Here is a 20822-nt window from a genome sequence, read left to right on the forward strand (position 1 = left end):
GCTCAAATTCCCATGGTATTACTCTGCTCTCCATTGCTGGCAAAATTCTGGCAAGAATACTTTTGAACAGACTAATACCCGCTATAGCAGAAGGAATTCTACCTGAAAGCCAGTGTGGTTTTAGAGCCAACAGGAGCACCACAGACATGGTATTTGTTCTCAGACAACTGCAAGAGAAGTGTAGGGAACAGAACACAGGTCTCTATGTAACCTTTGTTGACCTCACCAAGGCTTTCGATACTGTGAGCAGAAAAGGTCTGTGGGAGATTTTGGAATGTTTAGGTTGTCCCCCCAAGTTCCTTAAAATGATCATCTCACTCCACGAGGATCAGCACGGCCAAGTCAGATATGGTAACGCACTTTCTGAGCCCTTTCTAATAACTAATGGTGCGAAACAAGGCTGCGTTCTTGCACCAACCCTATTCACAATCTTTTTCAGCAGGATGCTCCAAAGGGCCACGGCAGACCTCGATGATCAGGACGGTATCTACATCCGATACTGTACTGATGGAAGCCTCTTCAACCTAAGGCAACTGAAGGCCCACACCAAGACCTTAAACCATCTTGTCCGGGAGCTGCTTTATGCTGATGACGCTGCCCTCGTCGCCCACACAGAAGCAGCTCTGCAGCGTTTAACATCCTGCTTTGCAGACACTGCTAAGCTCTTTGGGCTGGAAGTCAGCTTAAAGAAGATGGAAGTTCTCCATCAACCAGCACTTCAGGAAGTCTTCCATTATCCTCATATTACCATTGGCCAATCAGAGCTCAAATCAGTCCAGCAGTTTAATTACCGAGGTAGCATCATCTTCTCAGATGATAAGATTGACAGAGAGATAGACAACAGGTTAGCAAAGGCATATAGTGCCTTCAGAAAGCTTTATAAAAGAGTTGGTGAAATAAACACTTGAAGAAAAGCACCAAGATCAGTGTTTACAGAGCCATTGTGCTGTCTACTCTCTTATATGGATCCGAATCATGGGTCATCTACCACCACCACCTGCGTCTCCTAGAACACTTCCATCAACGCTGTCTCCGCACAATCCTAAACATCCACTGGTCAGATTATGTGACCAATACATCTGTTCTAGAACAAGCAGCAGTCACAAGTATTGAGGCCATGTTGATGAGAACACAGCTGTGTTGGGCAGGGCACATCTCCAGGATGAAGGACCACCGCCTCCCTAAGATCTTGCTTTATGGTGAACTTGCCACCGGCTGCCACATGAGAGGAGCCCCAAAGAGAAGATACAAGGACTCCCTGAAACAACATCTCAACCTTGGCCATATTGATCAACATAACTGGTCTACCCTGGCCTCCAATCGGGAGGTCTGGAGACACAGCATCTATAACGCTGTGGATGCTTTTGAGAAAGAACGCGGGATCACTCTTGAGGAGAAAAGACAACGCAGAAAGAATCGTGTCTTACAGAATTTACCACCTAAGGAGTCTTTCTGCTGTGCCTTTTGCAACCAGACGTGCCTATCCCGTATTGGCCTTTTTAGCCACCAACATGCTTGTGATAAACGTGGGTAGAGCCCTCCCCAAATCTTCCTTCGCGAAGCCTAGCCATGATATATAATAATATATATAAAATATAAGTAATAATATATATATAATATACAAATAATAATATTTCTAAGTTTTGGAAATATAACGTACTTAAATTGTCTGTTCACTGCTCTAACATAGTGGTCAGGGTGAACAAGGAAAACAAGGGATAAAGGTCTGATAATCTCAGCAAAATTTTCACAAAAGAGCTGTCAAAGAGATCCCTCCAGAGTAAGTTCTGATGTTTGAGAACCTTCTACCTTGAAGATTAAGTCCTGGTTGGTTGTTTTAGTCTCAGGCCCAGGAGCCAAGGACTGGTTCTACTGTGTCTGAGCATCCACAGTTGTACTGCAAGCATGAAGCTGGGCTGTGAATCCCTGTTGCAGCAGAGTCACCTTGTACCTAGCAGCCATCAGCTGTAACAGTGCATTCTGCTTTTTTTGCAGCCTTTCAAGGATAATAGAAAAGAGTATGAATTTGGATAAGCAGCATCTAAATTACTCTCTGAACAGGCCAGCTGGCATGTTGCAACCGTGTGTTTTATAGCAGCTTGTTTCCTCAGTTATAGTTGCTACAGTTGCTAATCAGACAGAAAAAAAAATTATTCATTAATTAAAGGATTCCTGCTACTGTTTCCCCATGAGCAGGCTTTTTTTCTCATGAACCTACAGAGCCTTGAATAAATCAGCTTTGCCTGTGTATCTAAAAGGGAAAGAAAGTTGTGTTTCTCAACTTGACGTGCAAGGTGCCAGGAAGATTCACCAGTCTCACATGGTACATTGCATCCTGGTAAAATCAGGGTGGCAGAATTACCTAGGGCACAAAGCCCCTGAATTAAGAGGACTATTAATTTAGCTCCTCCCTGACCCTTCCTGGTATCCTTGTGTGCTTAGTCACCCATCAGCAGAAATGGGCTTTCCACAGTTACCTCCTTGCTAAGCACTTGGAAATTACAAGTTCAACAGCCTGATGAGAGGTGTTTCTGCAAATAATTTTCCATCACCCTGAGCTACAAACATATTAAGACAGATCACCATTACTGAACTTCATGGAGGTTTTAATTTTTTTTTTCTCTACACCCTCCATTCTTCTAAAGGACTCCAGTTTAAAGATCTCTGCATTCAGAGTGGAATTTTCCAAGCAAAACCAGATAATAGCAGAAGAGGTGGCTGTTAGCAGGCTGCAGACAACAGGGACAGTGCTGCAGCAGCACTCCTCAGAAGGGTGTTACCTCCTGTGCCTCCACTCCTGAACCAGTCATAGCAGGTATGGACAGGACAGGCCCAAGTGTCACCTTCCAGGAATGCAGGGAGAACTTAGGGCTGTGCTGTTCCTCTTCCCTTCTATATAATCCACTCACAGGATGACCTGGTTCAGTCAGCTCTTCCATTTATAGATTTTGTTAAAGGAACAAAATGAAACCCCAAGCCCCAAAACCAAAGCTCTTCCCCACAAACAACAATAAAAAGAATCACATCAAGTATTTTGGCCAATTCCTCTTTCACCAAAGAGTGGCTGTTATTAAGCAGAGCACATAGTACTCCCAGTGGCTGAACAGGTAAGTTCTATTCGTGTTCCCCTGCCCAACTCTGCCAGGGCACCGCAGTCCTCGCCCACAGTTCTCCCAGTAGTCAGAGTACTTCCTGTACCTTGGTTTGTGCAAACACACAAGTTCTAATGAAAAATACCACTCCTGAGCAAGTTAATCCTTAGAAAAGGGGATAGTAAAATACTCCTGTTGAGCATACAGAATGAAGAAAGCATCCTGTAGAGAAAATGAGTTTTATTGATGTGGAATAATGGATAGGGTTAAAAATTAAAGGAGAATAAGAATTACAGAGGAGACTCAGCTGCTGCTTCCTGGGTGGAACACGGTCAAGATGCCCCACAGAGGATCCCTAAACACTGGTAAGCACCTGCTATGGGGCATGCAATGGAGAGGGGAGTAGTGTAGAGGCACTGTGGCCTCCCTCCACTAACAACCTGCAGGAAGGGGAATATGGTGACACTTCATAGTTCAAAGACCATGCTGTATCTGTCCACAAAGGAAGACAGATGCCAAGGACGACTACCCAATTAAGCATTTACAACTAGAGTCACACAAGCTCCACCTAAACCTAGAGAAATAATATGAAAGTAAGTTGGAAATACGAAAAATCGGAGGAAGATTCCACCAAAACCATGGGAACAGTTGACGGGCTGAACCTGTCTTCCCCCTCAGAGGGATGCCTATCGGGTAAGAAACTTATTCTATGTGTACTGACTGCTGCTTCCAAGACTAGAGTTTGTGCTTCACTAAATAATATATTGGTAGATTGTTTTGTATTACAGGTCATGCTTGTGCTTGCTTTATAGTATCATTAGACTGCTTTTAATAAGTTTTTGCAGTTAGACACTGTCACCGATTACCTATGAACCTTATTAACTTCTCACAATTTGTATTAATAAAGAGTGTTATTCCATAAACTGTTAGAGTGAGTCCTTTATAAGGTGCTGACAGTTTGCCAGCAGTGAAGTAACACACTGGAAGGCCCTCTGAGGGGTCTCCCTCAGACTGTTGGCTCAGCCTCATGAAAAGGGCAATCAAATTATCCCTGATCCTGTAAATCTGTTTGGTGAAGACTTCCCTTACAGGACACCTGAGAGACTGGGTCAGACATAAATGGTTTCATTTTCCCTGGGGCACTAACAGACAAACAAATCACTGAGGGTCAAGAAAATCTCTCCTCTCTAAGGGTCGGGCAACTCCCTTCCCTTTCACATGACAACTGGACCATCCAATAATGCTGGGAGAAAAAAAAACATACTCACACTTGATCTTACCTCAATATCAGCCCTTCTTCAGGTGCCTCAGAGAGACCCAGCGTGGGGTGTTTGCTTCCTGACTATGCAACCTGGAGCAGTAGGGGTGGAAATGAAAGGTCCATGCCTAAAAAGGCTGTGAACACAGTGGAGAGAGGTTTACTAGAGTACTCTTTACTCTGTATCAGCCTCTGCAATGGCAGCAAGGGAACTAAGGGGGGACAGGGTTTCAGTAAAAGCTGTGCTGATTCCTCAAGGACTCTGGGGTCACTAGAGCCCACATAACTGCATATCTTCCACTAGCTGGTGCCATGTACGCTTGCATTTTCTGCTGTTTCTGCTGTTTCTGCTGTTATATAGGACAATACAAATCTAATTAATAGGCTAGAAAGCTTAAAATAAAATTAAATACACTGAAGTCATTGCCTTTTGATGTTTCTGCTCAGAGGTGTTAATGTGCTTGCTCTGAATACAGGTATATTGTTGCATGAAAAGGCATATGATTTGAGTATATTTTAAAAGAAGTATTTGAAATACAAAACAAAGATGGTCTTTATATGTTTTAGATATGAGTAGATGAAGAAATGTAAATAAGCAATGATAACATTTGCAAACAATATCTTAAGTGGTGACTTAAACCAGCAGCTGAGCAACAGGTTTGGCTTATTTCTGTAAAATTGAAAAACCGCTGTCCCTTTCCAACAGCATTTTGGATTTAATGTTTTAAGGAAATTTGCTACTCAAAGCTTCTGAAAAGCACAAGAGTACATGGAAGTTTTTTACTGCCTTCACCGTCTGGTGAGGAGATAGTCTCATCTCAGTGAGTAAATACATCACCATAAAGCAAACCCACAGAAGTCATTTACAGCAGCCTCCAGATTTACATGCTCTTCTATGGATGATTCTCAACACATGCGAACTTCACACCTGCAGTTACACCGGCTGTTCACCAACTACTTAACATCAAGTAAGAAGTCACTTCAAAGAATTGTAAAATTTCAACAGAAGCTTTGAGTTTGGGTAAATCCATCACAACCTGAGACAAAAGAATTCTTCTGGGTTATCTGCACCTTCTTGCATCCAAGCAGCAACGCTTACTCATTTCTTAAAGTTTCCATTCTGTTCACATTGGCTTGACTTTCAGTTGTCATGTGCAGTACAATGCCATCATATTTTTATTCAAAGTATCTTTTTATTCATTCAACCATCAATTACTCTGTCTCTAGTTAAATATGCACAAAGTGTTTTAAAGTATCTGAATACAAAGAGATTTAAACTAATTTAGCCTACTCTACACTGCCATGCTGATGCAATATTAAAACTTCAATACTTAATTTTCAGAAGATTGAAATACTGTTTCAAAAGAAGCTGAAATAGATAACGGTACACACTAATAAGATTAAAATTAAGTTATGATTGAGTAAATATTTATGAGCCTTGCTGCTCATCATTTATGTACATCAGCGCTTCAGATCAACATTGCTTAAAGGCAGTTTGTCCTTGCCAGGCCTTCAGCTGAAGAACAAAAATGGTCTCAAAAAAGTAAATCACATGCTGCTGATTCTTTTGTTCAGTGCAAAGCTGATCAGCAAAATCCAAGCTCAGTGCTTGAGTAAATTTTTACCTTCAGTAATTTGTTTTAGAAGCAGAGTTCACAGAATCACAGAATATGCTGAATTGGATGGGACCGACAAGGATCATCAAGTCCAATCCTGGCGCTGCATAGGCCCATCCCCAAGAGTCACACTCTGTGCCCCAGAGGATCATCCAAACCCTCCTGGAGCTCTGGCAGCCTTGGTGCTGTGCCCACTGCCCTGGGGAGCCTGGTCAGTGCCCAACCACCCTCTGGGGGAAGAACCTGTTTCTAAGATTCAACCTAAACCTCCCCTGAGACAACTTCAGGCCATTCCCTGGCTGCTGTCCCTGGTCCCCCCAGAGCAGAGCTCAGTCCCTGCCCCTCCTCTGCCCCTGCCCAGGCAGTTGGAACTGCAGTGAGGTCTCCCCTCAGTCTCCTCAAGCTGAACACACCAAGTGCCCTCAGTGTCCTCTCACAGCTTCAAATCAAGGCTCTTCACCAGCTTCATTGCCCTCCTTTGGACACTTTCCAATACCTTAATGTCTTTCTTATATTGCAGTGCCCAAAACTGCTCCCAGAACTTGAGGTGAGGCCGCCCCAGGGCAGAGCAGAGCCGGACAATCCCCTCCCTGGCCCGGCCGGCGATGCTGTGCCTGATGCCCCCCCAGGACACAGTTGGCCCTCCTGGCTGCCTGGGCCCTACTGACTGATGTTCAACTCTCTGTTGACCAGGACCCCCAAGTCCCTTTTCCGGTACTGCTTTCCAGCATCTCATTCCCCAGTCTGTACATACCTCCTATGTTGCCCCATTTCAGACACAGAATGTGGCACTTGCCATCATTGAACTTCATGCTGTTAGTGATTGCCCAGTTCTCTGATTTGTCAAGGTCTCCCTGCAGGGTCTCCCTGATTTCGAGAAAGTCAAAAGCTCCTCCCAGTTTTGTATCATCTGCAAACTTGCTTCCAGTACTTTGTCCAAGTCATTTATGAAGATGTTGAAGAGCACTGGGCCTAAGACAGAGCCCTGCAGAACCCCACTAGTGACCAGTGCCAGTGTGATGTCACCCCATTCTCTATTATCCTCTGTGCTTGACCCATGAGCCAATTGCTCACCCACCACATGATGTGTTTATCCAGCAGTACGCTGAACATTTTGTCCAGAAGGATCCTGTGAGAAACATTTAATCCATTAGTTTTACATTTCCTTACACCAATATGAAATACTATTTGTAAACATTAAAAATTCATACCGAAAAATAATGCCTATAAAAATTGTATTAAGCATTGAATGCATTAATTCAAGATGTTAGTCACTTAGCAAGAGAACAGTAGATGGCACATCTTTTTCTCCTTTTCAATTTTTTTAAAATAGGCAAAGAATCCAAAGCACAAGGGGGAAAGCCACTGAATTTGTTGAAATTATATTGAAGCACACTGAGAAAATTTCCTTACTTCTGGAGTCCTGTCCATTTGAAGCCAATCCCACCAAGGTCAGACACCCTGACCTACTCAGTATAGCCACAGGTTCACCCTTCCTGCTGTGCCTTACACCAGGGCAGAAGTTTTTTACTCCCCAGGGCAGAGGGTATCATGGGCAGGAGAGGAGGGCACGTCCCTCCACACGACAGCAAGGCAATGGCAAGGCAATGGTAGGCTCTGCTGCAGGGTCCTCATGGAGAAATAGTCTCAGATAAGAGACTCTGCATTCATTTGGGTTTTTTCTCCTTTATAACAGTGTTTTATTAATTCATTTTGTGTGGCTTTGCATCAGCTTTAATGTGTGCATTTCTCATTGAACATAGCAGAGCAGCTGAAAGAGGTGAGGGTGAGGAGACAGTTTGCTATTCAAACTCCTCCCCAGCTTTTCATCAAATGGCAACCATTCATACCAGCCTGTAATGAACCTTCTGACCGGCAACTTCAGTTCATACACTCCTGGTGCCTGTTAGTTTGTCCTCCATCTCCTAAAAAGTAAACACATGCACGCTTTGGTTTCCAGAGCAATAATATGTGTTGAATAATCTCCAACCACAAAATAAGGTGGAAGCTGGGATAAAAAGCCTTTTCCTTTCTACAAAGATGAACCCTACTACCAGAAAGCCTGGTTTGGCAGTAGGACCATTTGACAGGGTATGAACAAGAAGTATGTTTTTTTTAGACTTTTAAGTGGTGCATACTGCATATATTCTGGAAAAAAAAAAAAAAGGAGAGTACTTCTGAAATCTAACTGGCACACTTGCACAGCAGAGGGTAAGTTTACCTGGATAACTTTGACAGATTAATGCCATGTGTCAATGTAGGAAGAAAAAGGGTCATGTAAAAGTGTCGGACTATCTGAGATGTGGATGCAGCCCTAGAGGCAATTTATTTTCAAGCTCTATGCTACACTTTCAGTTTCTTTGTACCTTCTTTGTACCTTACTACCTAAAGACGTCTTTGATGTCCAGAAAACTGGGAATAAAGTACAAAAAAACCCAAAACAAACCAACCAAACATATAAGTGTCTTGCCTCTTCCAAACCATGAACAGAGAAGGAATTCTGCTTTAACACCTGCCAGGATACTCCCACCTGAAAAACACTAGCTGTTGCACTGCTGACTACATTGTCAAGACTGTCGTGACAGTTACATCAATTCCCATAACAAATGTACAACAATCATGGACCTCACCAGACAGAAGAACAGAGATCACAGATGGAAAGTACTTGCTGTTAAATGCTATGCTGTGCTTTTAATCCCGAATAGCACAACAGCATTGAAACTGCACAGGAATCCCACTAAATAACAGAATTTTTAATTAAAGGGCATTATATAAACTATATCAAGAATTTTCTCATCTACCTGATTTTACAGAAGAGGTCCAATATTCAAATTTTTTTTGTTTATTGCAGAAAAAGGCATGCATAGAAATTAAAACCTGATTATAAAAGGAAAAGCTTTCCATAAGAAAACAACAGCAACTTTTAGCATCTTCAGCAAAAAAGAATGGAAATATTTGGATGGAGTCCTTGGACTCCAAGATTAAGTTTGAGTCAGACTTAGCAGATAAAAGAGGTGGTAGAAGCACAACTCCTCATGCAAATGGAGGGGCAGCAGGATCTGCCAGATAGAGGGGTACAGGTCACACGGATCTATTAGACAAAAAAGTTACAGGAATTTTTAGAGACCTATCAGCAAATGAGCAGGGAGAGCACACTGACATGGACTTTACAAGCTTGGGACGGTGGTGCTGCATGAATTTGCTTATTAGTGGTTGAAAAAGATCTACTAACTCCTCTAACCACTGATAACAGAATCCAACACAGATATGCTCAGCTACGAAGTGTTATAGGTCCTGATGGATGAGACATCATTGTGCCTATGTCATATCATTGGCTTTGTGCAGCACATGCAGATCCTGCTGAGTCAGTGTCATCCCTCAGAAACTGGTGAACAATGGAAGAAGGTATTGGTTTACTGTGGCAAATGGGGCTGGCTCATGCACTACTCACAGGATCTAATCTTGGTGAAGTGGCGGTAACAAGAAATATTAAAATGCAGTTTGTGAAAGGGGTGCCTGATAAATTGAAATCTCAGATTATATCAGCAGTCATGGATGCTACTGGTAACATAGATGCCTTAACAAATGCCTTGAGGGATGTTTGGGCTGTGATCTCAGAGCCAGCTGTGCAGATAGTGAGAGAAAATAAGTCGGCAAAGCCAAAAAGATTCCCCTCATGGGTGACCAGGAAACAAATGTGGAATGATCTTATGCAAGCCAATGTCCCATAGCCTGAAGTAGATGGAATTACAATGTAGGGGGCATGTTTAAGGTACAGGGGATGTACCAGGGAAAGAGTGCCCGAGGGAGCATGCGCCGACATAGACAACCTTATTGGTCAAAGAAGTCACATGGCTTTAAGGGATAAAACCAGCGCCGAATTTGAAATAAAGCCTCTTTGTTCACCACCTCATGAGGAGCGTGCTTATTCCTTATTATATAAGGACCCATGCCCCTACATATGGCGCACCCGAACTTGGGACTTTTCAACCTATATTAGGTCAGTTTAGCATATCCTGAATCAGGCAAAAAACTCGGTAATTCTGGTATACTCTCAATTATCTCGAGACGGGAATTTTCACCGAAAAAAACCACAGACGTCTTTAAGTCATTGTCTCAGAGCATCTGAGAAACGCAATCCTAGTTTAGTGAGCTCCAAAAATATTAGGAAAAGTGCACAGGAACGAGAAGAAAACAAGAAAGAAGAAAAGAAAAAAACAACAGATCAAGGCAGTCGGAGAGGTGGAGCGGGGTCCAACATACACCGGAGCGGTGAGTCACACTGAGAGGTAGCGCCAACATCTCACGCAGCAAGGACTTTTCCCTAAGCGGTGCCATGTCCACAGCTCGGAGACCCGGGCGGTGGAGTACCTTAAAACCGCCGGGGAAGCCCCGCTACCCGGCGCTTGCCACGGCTCGGCCGTGTGCGTAAAAGCGGCTCCACCGCTGCTGCCTTCTAACATCCTCAGCCCCACTGCCAGACCCCGCAAAGCCCGCATCGGTTTTCTGCCTAGCAGAAACTACTGCAGCTCACTGCCATGCCCGCCGCCCCTGCCGGCCCCGCGTCACGTTTAAAAGCCATGCGGGACCAGCCGAAGCCGTGCCGCAACCCCGCCGAGCCTCCCCCCGCTCCACGTTCAAAACCACGCGGGACCTACTGAAGCCGAGCCGAACACGTGCCGCGTCGTGACTCCCCGCCGCAGCGTCGGAACCCCCGCACCGCCCAGTGAACTGCGGGAACCCCGGAGTTGCTTCCCGCCGCTCCCAAACCACCGGAGAGCCCCCGGACCCTGCACCCCGCGCTGAACCACACGTGCCCGCCCCCACCGCTCACCCGCAGCCGCCATGCGCCCGCCGCAGCCGCCCGTCACACATACCACGCGCCGGCAGCCACCACAGCCTGTGCTGACGAGCCCTGCCGCCGCCACCGAGAAACAGCGCCTCCGCCACCCACGCAGATCCAGTCGACCGAGAACCGGGAGAAGCCAGCAAATAGACAAAGACTTTCCAGCAGCACACGTCTACAGAGCCAAGACTGAAAGGTAAAATGGGAAACTTTTTCTCCACTGAGATATCACAGGACACAGATGCACTGGCTATCCCGCTAAAACCATATCATATACAAGCCACAAGGGCTGAACTAACAGAACTGGTACGCTTTATTAAGGCAACTGTCCCTGAACTGCCATTAGTTGAAGCCCTTCACATAAAAATATGGGACAAAATAGGAAACCTTATAAAACTGAAAGCTCAGGGTGGAGACCCCCAAGCTAACAATGCTTTTCCAGCCTGGCAAGTCATAATGTCTGCACTAAGCAGAACACACGAATGGACAACACACGCATCCAACACCAACATGCACCCCCCTGCTCACACTGCTGGCAACAGCCCGACTTTTAGGCGTAGGAGCTCAAACACACAAAGTCCAGCGAGGGGAGGGAGAGGAGCTGTTCATGACTTAACTTTCGGGTTAGGAACTGGGAGCCAAGGGGACGCAGGTCGGCGGGAGGGGACGGGGCCCGTGATGCGAGATCCCAGCCCATGGGACCAGTGCAGAGGGCCCCATAATAGCAATGGGGGGGGTAGCCCAGCATAGTTGCCACCCCACACCGCGGATGATTGCCGGCCACGAGCCCCAGCGTGGGTGCCACCATCTTGCCCGCCACATGGACCAGAAACTGACCCGTCTCTTCTGGCCCCAGCGCTGCCCCGTCCCAGCCGTAGGCACAAAGGTGGAGGTAACCCCGTCCCCTCGCCGCCCCTACCACCCACCACCACCCCCCCACAGGGAACCGGGTTCACTGGGGCCACGGGGGGGAGGAATGGGGGGATGAGGAGGGAGCGAGGTAGCAAACGGGGAAGGATCGGTTGATAAGTATGCCACACGATTGGAAGACAACGTGTGGCTGGCCGATTTTAGGGAGAATTGCTCTGCTTATGCCAGTGACCCACAGGCAGGTGTAACAGCACATCAGTTAACCAGGGATGGAAATTATAGTTCAATAGATACACAATCTGAATACCATAGAGAGATATACGGTGTAATAGCCAAACAAGCCCTGAAAGCTATGAAAAACCTTCACACTACAGACCAAAATAGCAACCTGCCCTCCACAAAAACGTTATGAAATTATACTGAACCAAATTCAAGATGTTTAGATTGGTTGCAATCTGTTTTAAACAAACAAGTAGAATACAATAAAGCCAGAGAGATGTTGTATAAGCAATTGGCTTTTGAAAAGGCAAGCTCAAACTGTGGAGAAGTTTTGCAAACCCCTCTTGAAAGGGAAAGCTACAGCACTGCTGAGTTAGTTCAACCCTACCAAAGACTTAGCTCTGTGAAACACCAATCTAACCCTTTTGCTATAACCCTAAAAGCCCAGTTAGGAGTAAAAGATGAGGCCAGATACAGAGCTAGTTGTGTTACATGTGGTGACACAATCTCTTAGAGAGATTGCCCTTGGAGACCCTTAGCAGCAACATCCCACAACTACCTAAGCAACAGGGAATGGGCTGAGTTATACCAAGGGTGCCGTAGGCAAGGCAAAGGCTATGCCATAAGCATCGTACTGCTTGCTGCCCGTGCTGCTTGCTATCCTCCTCTCTGCCACCCGCTTTCCCGAGCAAGAGAGGAAGCAGCTTAAGGCAAGCCACGATATGCCAACAACCAGACCCAAAAATACCCCTGTGTTCTGCATCCCCAAGAAAGGTGAGAAGTGGAAAACACTGCAGATGTTAAGAGCAGAAAACACAGTCATAAAGCATACGGAAGCTTTGCAGTTTGGACTGCCCTTACCTACAAGGCTTCCAGCAAATTGGCCTCTAATGATAATTGATTTAAAGAACTATTTCTTTACCATCCTTCTGCACCCTGAGAATGCACCAAGGTTTACATTTTCCATCACGGCCTTGAACAATGCACAGCCCATGCAAGACCACCAACACTGCTGGGCTGTTCTTCCTCGAAGGATGAAAAACACCCGACGAAAAATCAGACAATTATCATACACCATCATGTAAATGACATATTAATAACCACGGCCACAAAAAATGAACTGCATTTGTTATTACTGCTCTAACCAAAACTGTCCAAGATGCAGGATTTCAGATTGTTTCAGAGAGGATCCAACCATCACAACCTTGGATTTATCTTGGATGGAGGATCACACAACAAGAGATTTCCCCACAGCCACTGCAGCTCGAGGTAAAGGACACTTTAACTTTACATGAGTTGCAAAAACTCCTGGGGGCCATACATTGGTTAAGACCTATTTTAGGCATAACCACAGAAGAGCTACACCCTCTATTTATGCTGCTAAGGGGGGACTCCAGCCTAACGTCTAACAGGTCTCTGACAGCAGAGACAAAGCAGACGTTAGACATTTGTGCCAAGGCAATAGAGAATAGGCAGGGCAGAAGGAGATGTCCTGAACTGCAAATCTGCCTAGCCTTAGTTCCCAACAGGTACCAGCCATTTGCAGTCTTGTTTCAGTGGGATCAGACTGACGAAGACCCACTGCAAATTCTAAGTGGTTGTTTCTACCCCACATACCACCTAAAACTGTGTAGACTGCTAATGAAATGTTTGCTAAGCTTGTCATTAAAGACAGAGGACGACTGCAGGAACTGGACAGAAGGGGTCCTACCATCTCAGCTACGAAGGACAGTTTGGATTGGATGCTGGCTAAGGATGCAGGATTCCAAGCTGCCTTGGCAAGCTTTGATAGTAATATTTCAATCCATCTCCCTAAACACAGATTGTGGGCAGAAGTTAGTAGGTTACCTTTAAAAGCCACAACCAGATGCAAAAATGAACCAGTAAAAGGCCTCACAGCCTTCACAGATGCATCTGGAAAAAAACAAAAAAGGCTGCAATGACTTGAGTAAATCCTGCCACAGAACAGTGGGAACGAGAAGTACGGACCATGAACCAAACGTCTGTACGGGTTCTGGAACTGGCCGTCATTCATAATGCTTTGGGGAAATTTTCTGAACAACTTTTTAATGTTGTAACTAATTCCTGTTATACTATAAGGTTAATCCCCTGTTTTGAGAGTTAGTTTCTTCGAGATATTGTTAACCCTCACCTGTTGTTTGAAATGCGTTCTGCTTGGTTTCTTGTGATTCATAGAAGGTTTGATTTCTATATAATAGACACAAAATCACATGCTAACATGCCAGGGCCAATGACTGACAGAAACTGAGATACACATCCACAGAACATAACTGCCACAGCATCCACTGAACAAAACACCAAAAGTGTAAAACACACTGGTTTAGTTGCTTAGCAACCTTTGGTACCCCAAAGCAGATTAACAATAATAATAAATCGGCCTCACTTCCTATCAAATAGGAAAATTCTCACGTCACAAGCATTCCACACTAACCCATAAGACGGGCAATTATTGCAAGAGCACATCACACACTGAAACACATGTTCAATGAACAACAAAAAAGGGGGAGAATCTGTGTAGCCCGCAAAAACATCTGTAAAAAGCCACATATGTTATCAATTTTTTAAATTGTGACAGCACTGAAAAGAGTAAGTATGAAAGGCAACATAGACCTCAGGCGTCCGCCTCTCCCAAACCACCAGTCATGGTAAAAGATTTGATTTCAGGGCAGTGGACGAGACCGTTGGATCTCGTCACTTGGGGACGAGGCTACGCCTGCGTGGCTACAGGAAAAGAACTTAAGTGGATTCCTTCCAGGTGTGTAGAACCCTATTTAGGTACACAGTCCAGCAGCAAGAACCAGAGTAACGCAGAAGTTATAAAAGAGTTATGTTTATATTTCAGGTTTCAGGTTTACATTAAGGGACAACCAATGTGGTAAAAAGCAGTCAGTAAAAATCTGTGAATGTGTGTGAGATGAATGAGTGGTGGCCGCCGGTGAATGAGAAGAGTGAATGAGTAAAGAGAGTTGTTTGACTGGACAAATATTAAAACACAAAACACCTCACAAAATAACATTACCTCCGCCACAAGGTCACTTTAAGAAAATTTAGTTTTGCTAAGTTTATCCTGTTTCTTAAATAAAGTTGAACTCCCCAGTTATTTAAAAACCCTCAGATTAATAAAGGTTATAAGTTTATACACGGTTGGGCTAAGGTCCCTAAGTTAATAAAGTTATTTCTCCAAGTTGCACTACGCTATAGGAATATAAGAAAGTTTTAAAAGGTTTACAGTAGAAGTACAAGGGGCCAAAGCAAGCGATGTGCTTGGGTCAATGCGAGCTTTGGTGGTTTACAATGTACTGTTCTGATTGTTTGCACTGTTGTTTTTGACCTGTTTTCATGACTTCTTTAGATAATTAAGAGGGGGGTGATGTAGGGGGCGCGTTTAAGGTACAGGGGATGTACCAGGGAAAGAGTGCCCGAGGGAGCATGCGCCGACATAGACAACCTTATTGGTCAAAGAAGTCACATGGCTTTAAGGGATAAAACTGGCGCCGAATTTGAAATAAAGCCTCTTTGTTCACCACCTCACGAGGAGCAAGTTTATTCCTTATTATATAAGGACCCGTGCCCCTACATTACAACATCAGAAATGTTTCACCACTGGCAAAAGTTAGTGCCTATTGTGAGAAATAAATAAGACAGTTTTTATTGCAAGCAGGGATTTCCATGGTTACCTCATGCTTAGATACCTGGAGGTCATTTGGGGAGATTGAAGAGCCATTTTGTGGTAAGGAGCTGGTGGGTTGCATGTTGTTCTGGTCACTGTTACTGACTGCTGACAGTTCCGGCCCCACCCTCCAGGCTAAGGTTACTTTAACAATAGGAGATATCAACTTATTTGTCACAAAGGTGTTAATTGCCTTAGTTAAAAATATATCTTAGACATATACTGGCAGGGTGAACAGCTGAACAGTTGAAACACTGAACTGTTGTTTTTGTTTCAAGACTCTGTAAGCAGGGTTTGCCATTTGATCTATTACTGGTTTGTGTGGGTTCCCAAAGTGGGATCCTGTTTCAATGCCAGCACCTGCCAAGGTGGTGAATGTAATGCAATATCACATTCCAAGGAAGGAAGACGAAATCACTCAAGTGATTCAGTCACTCCAAGGAGTACGAATCATTAGAGAAACCATGACTGCTTTTAACAACCCTATTTGTTCGACAGTCAAATAGCACTTGGAGAATGAGTATTGAGAATTGAATAAAGTAACCCCCCCAACTGCAGTTGTGGTATCAGAGACGGTTACCCTCATAGAAAAAATCAGCAAATATTTACAACCCTGGACGTTGGTAACAGACCTTGTTAACACTTTCTTTTCAATAGCCACTGCTTCAGAATGTCAGGATCAGTTTGCCTTTACCTGGCAACAAAAGCAGTATACTTTTCAGGTATTGCCTCAAGGATATAAACACAGTCCCTTCATTTGCAACCAAATGGCAGGAGCTGATGTAGCACTGTGGTCGAGTGCTATCACGGTTTACCCTTATACTGATGATCCATTGATTACGGCAGAGTCATAACAAGAAAGTGAGGCAGCTGCTGAATCGCTGAAAGCCCACGTAGAGGACTGAGGCTGGGCAATTAATCTGAAGGAAATACAGGGCCCCAGTACTACTGTGCAATTTTGGGATATAGTTTGGCATGGGCAGCTTAGAGAAATACCAAACACGGTACAACAAACAGTCCAGCAATTCCCTGTACTGACCACTGTGAAACAACTGCAAACCCTCCTGGGACTTTTAGGGTACTGGAGAACTTTCATTCCACACCTGGTGGTACTAACGTGCTCTCTGCAAAAGACTAGGAGTAAAGTTGTTTGGCAGTGGAACAAGCGACAAGAAGCCTTTGATGCCTGCAGGAATGCTTTGACTGAGTAAGCCCAATTGTACATAGCTGCATTTAAGGGCATTACGTAGACCCTGGCAGAAAATAAAGCTCAGTGGGCTGACCTGGCAGGTTGCTTACATTGGCCCTCTGCCCCCATCAAGGGGGTGGCAATATATATTCACTGCTGTTGATATAATGTCAGGATCGCTCTTGTTAAATCCACCAAATATATCATATTACATTTACATATATAAATATGCTGGGCCCCCTGGTGGTCTAGTGGTTAGGATGTGGCACTCTCACCACTGCGGCCCAGGTTTGATTCCCGGTCAGGGGACTTCCCCAGGCAGATGGAGCTCGTCAGCCCTGTAAGGCCATCCATCTAAGAGAAGGTCACTCTAATCAAACCTATGTCCTGAGGACCTCGCTGCCACTGTCCAAGCTCGCTCAGCCCCAGCAGATGAACCTTAGGATTAAACGGTGGGCTCAGTTCAGCACACACTGTGTCTCACCTAAAAAATCCACTGCGCAGGCTCGAAGGGTAAAGATCTTTCCCAAATCTTTGTTCACGAAGACTGGCCATGAAGAAGAAGAAGAAGATGAAGAAGAAGAAGGTAAATATGCTACATCATGACATATTTCAGGTATCTTCAACAAATTATCTAGGCCTTATCTAGGGGGGACGGCATTGAAACTCTTGTTATTGGTGCCAAAAATGCACCATCAAATCAAAGTTCAGTCTGAAAAAGTGCACACCACACCTCTTCAATCTGTGCGAGCAATCACTTCATTTCAAGCTTTTCTTCTCCAGGTAGCAAATATAAAGCATCTGAAATATGCCTGCACTTAAGGTTTAAATTGGACATCAAAGGAAATTGTTGCCTGGAATGTGGAAGTAATTGCAGTGCACCTGGAAACCTTACCAGTCCAGTTGCTGACGAGTCACCTCCTGTCTCAATGCCACATAGGCTGTTGGGAGTTTGACAACATGTGCTGCTTCAACATGACTGCTAAATCAGCTGCATTGAGAAGAACAGGACCTCATACACGGATTAAGGCAACCTATCGGTGGTGCCTTGCTAGCTGAGTGGTTTAATTCCTTGAGAGGAGGACTGGGACATTTACCTTAGAGCATTACGTGTTTATTCCTTTTTCCTATTAGCTCCATTAAGTGCCTCTGTAAGTTACCCTGTCCTACACTTCCACCTCTGGCATAAGTGATCTCTTGATGGAGGGAGTGGAATGTTGGGAGAACAGGATTAAAAGCAGAAGAACAGTGAGGAGAATGGTAGATTTGCTCAAGTGACCTCGCAGCTAGGAATGCTAAGGCCTGGAGAATATCAGTGGGGGAAATTTTCATATATTATGCCTACTGCTGTTTGTCCTCTGTCTGTTTTGAGAAGTAGAATTCCTGTGCAGAGATAACATACTCTCACAGACATGCTTGAGCCCCTTGTTGAGATAGAGATCAAAAGCTCAGAGATCACGAAGAAACCACAGAGAAGATCACGGCATGGTGATAAACTGCATGTGTGCGAGGCCCTTTGATAAATAAGTCCAGGTAGCAGGCCCCCCTGCCCTGCTAGGATTGGACTAAACCTGATGGTGCCTGTGTCCCTGTTTGTGTGTTTCTGCTGCCTGGTGTTGTGAGGGGCCTCTTCAATTAGCAAGGTAATGAAATAAATATACTCTTTGCATTTCAGCTTGGTTTTGTGGTCACCTGGTCACCCGCACTGTGTCAATTCACACACAGCACGTACTTTAATGTTGCTTAAGAGAATAAGTATACAGAATTAGAAATTGATCCTGCTGAAATTACTTGAATAAGAACATAAATCTATGTCAAACATAGATTGTCCATGTACCTACTAGAATATTAATCTCTGAAAACAGGTAATACATGAAACATTATTTTACTGTCTTTGTGAAGGACTGTCCCTGCTTGAGGGAGTCTTGGGAAACTCTCAAGCAAGCTTGTAATCCTCTCGATATTTTCTCTGCTGAGTGTATGTGACAAGAGACACTCACCCTTCACCAATTCTATTCAGGGAGGAACTAAAAACATAGCACTGTCACAGTAGCCATGATTTCATTTTCTGCACCTTAAAGCCCTACAACTCCCCAGAGCTAAACCATTTAGAGCCAGCTCCTCACTGAGGTAGCTACACTGTTCTGCTTGTAAAGCAAAGCAAACTAGCTAGAAGAGATTTTTTGCAGATGCTCTGCTACAAAGCATGCCACATCATGAGTCAGTAGCAACACCTCCTAGCTTGTAGGCAGCACGCTGCCATTTTGTATTCTCCAAAAACTTTAACGGCCAACCAAATTCAGAAAATGAAATACAGGTAAAGCAAAATCTAATGCTGCTCACAGCATACTGCTTGTTGTATAAAGAAGACTGATGATCACATTACAATCCTAAAATATTATTGGTAGCTTAAAAGAATCACATCTTCACAGATTATAGGAATAACTTTGCTTCTTGAAATAGGATCAATCGTGTTCAGCTCTGAAACAAAGAGGAAACTGACGGAGGCCACGCCATGCAGCAAAACTCTGCTCTGCAAGAGCCTGGGTCAGCACATGCGCAAACCCACTGATCGCCCCTCTTCTTCTCTGTGCAACTGGACTCCTTCCTTTCCTGCTTGAATTCTCTTATCCCTACTGCTATTTGATAATTATGCTTCCTTTTTAACAACTCATCTGCTGATTTGTTTTTCCATTTGCTTTAAAATTACAGTGGAAGAAAACCAGGCATGTTTTCACAGACATACTTAGAAATGCTGACATATTCTTTGTCGGGGTTGACAGAGAACCTGTCAGCAGCCTGGCAAGTAGTGACGAGGAATGTAAACAACTTTTAGGAAATATTTACTGTAATGCCGGACGGAACAAACATAATGCAGCCCAGACCAAAGGTCACCAATCAAAATGTGTATAGTGTCACCAATAGCATGTCACAGCATGGACAGTGTCTTCAGTGTCACCAATAAGAGTGTGTGCAGTGTCTACAGTTTTTTATGCTTGAGACTTTTGACCAATTGTGTTGTGGCACGAGAGTGTACAAAGAGTATAAAAGAAACACTTGAGAGCAATAAACAGCTTCCTGTTCACCTTACACCTGGATTACGTCTGATATCTGTGTCGCTTTGGCCGTTCCGACATTAACAGCGACAAATCTTCACTGCAAAAAGAACTTCTTTTGATCTTCAATTAACTATTCTTAGAAATAATGTGCCAATGTAATCAGTCTAATTTTAGAAATGCTGGCTAGCCGGGTATTTTCTTCAGAAATCTTTATCAAGTAATACAGATGGTTGAAATAACAGCAATTAAGAATCTGTGAACCAAATTGTACAGAGTTCAACCTTAAAAGCAAGAAACCCCCAAATACTACTTTAAACAATTTGAAGGAAGCATTACATGCACAATTTAGAGGCTCCCCTACTTTCAAATTTCAAAAGCTAGAAATTTTTCAAGTTCAGGAGGTCAGTGAGCCATGTTTTAACTGCAGGAAGCTGCACAGGTTTCTCCCCTTTGTGATAAGGTTTGAAATACCTCCCTTGTCAGAAAGTCTGCACCAAGATTTGAGAGGGCAACAGCTTCTGCATTTCATTTGTCCTAAAATTACCTAGTGTTTTCACACTATAATTTGTTTCTTAGTTATACCTGTGCTGAAGGAAAATCATCACATAAAAGTCCAAATTGTGGGGAATAAAGACATAACAACTTCTATTAAGTGTTACATGGAGCAGCTTGCTTGGGAGGTTTAGCCTCAAAATAATGTGAGAAAAGAACATCTCCTGGGGGAAACATGAGCAGTGTAAAATGGAAAAAGAGGACAAAACAGAATAAAGTAATGTAAAATCTACTGAGTGCAGCAGATGTTTACACATGTAAACCTGATTTTGTGTCATTAGTGTCCATTAGCACTGTGCTCCTTGGGAAGGGTATGTTACAGGAAAACACAATCACCAATAAAGCAAAGCAATTTTTCTGATGTAAGAAAAGGAAGAAAAAGAGCCGTGAGATGGGGGAAGTAAATGCGAAGAAAACAATGACAACAGAA

The sequence above is a fragment of the Pipra filicauda genome, unplaced genomic scaffold (assembly GCF_003945595.2).
Source record: "Pipra filicauda isolate LSUMZ 115617 unplaced genomic scaffold, ASM394559v2 scaffold498_size1627759_pilon, whole genome shotgun sequence".
NCBI classification, from domain to species: Eukaryota; Metazoa; Chordata; class Aves; order Passeriformes; family Pipridae; genus Pipra; species Pipra filicauda.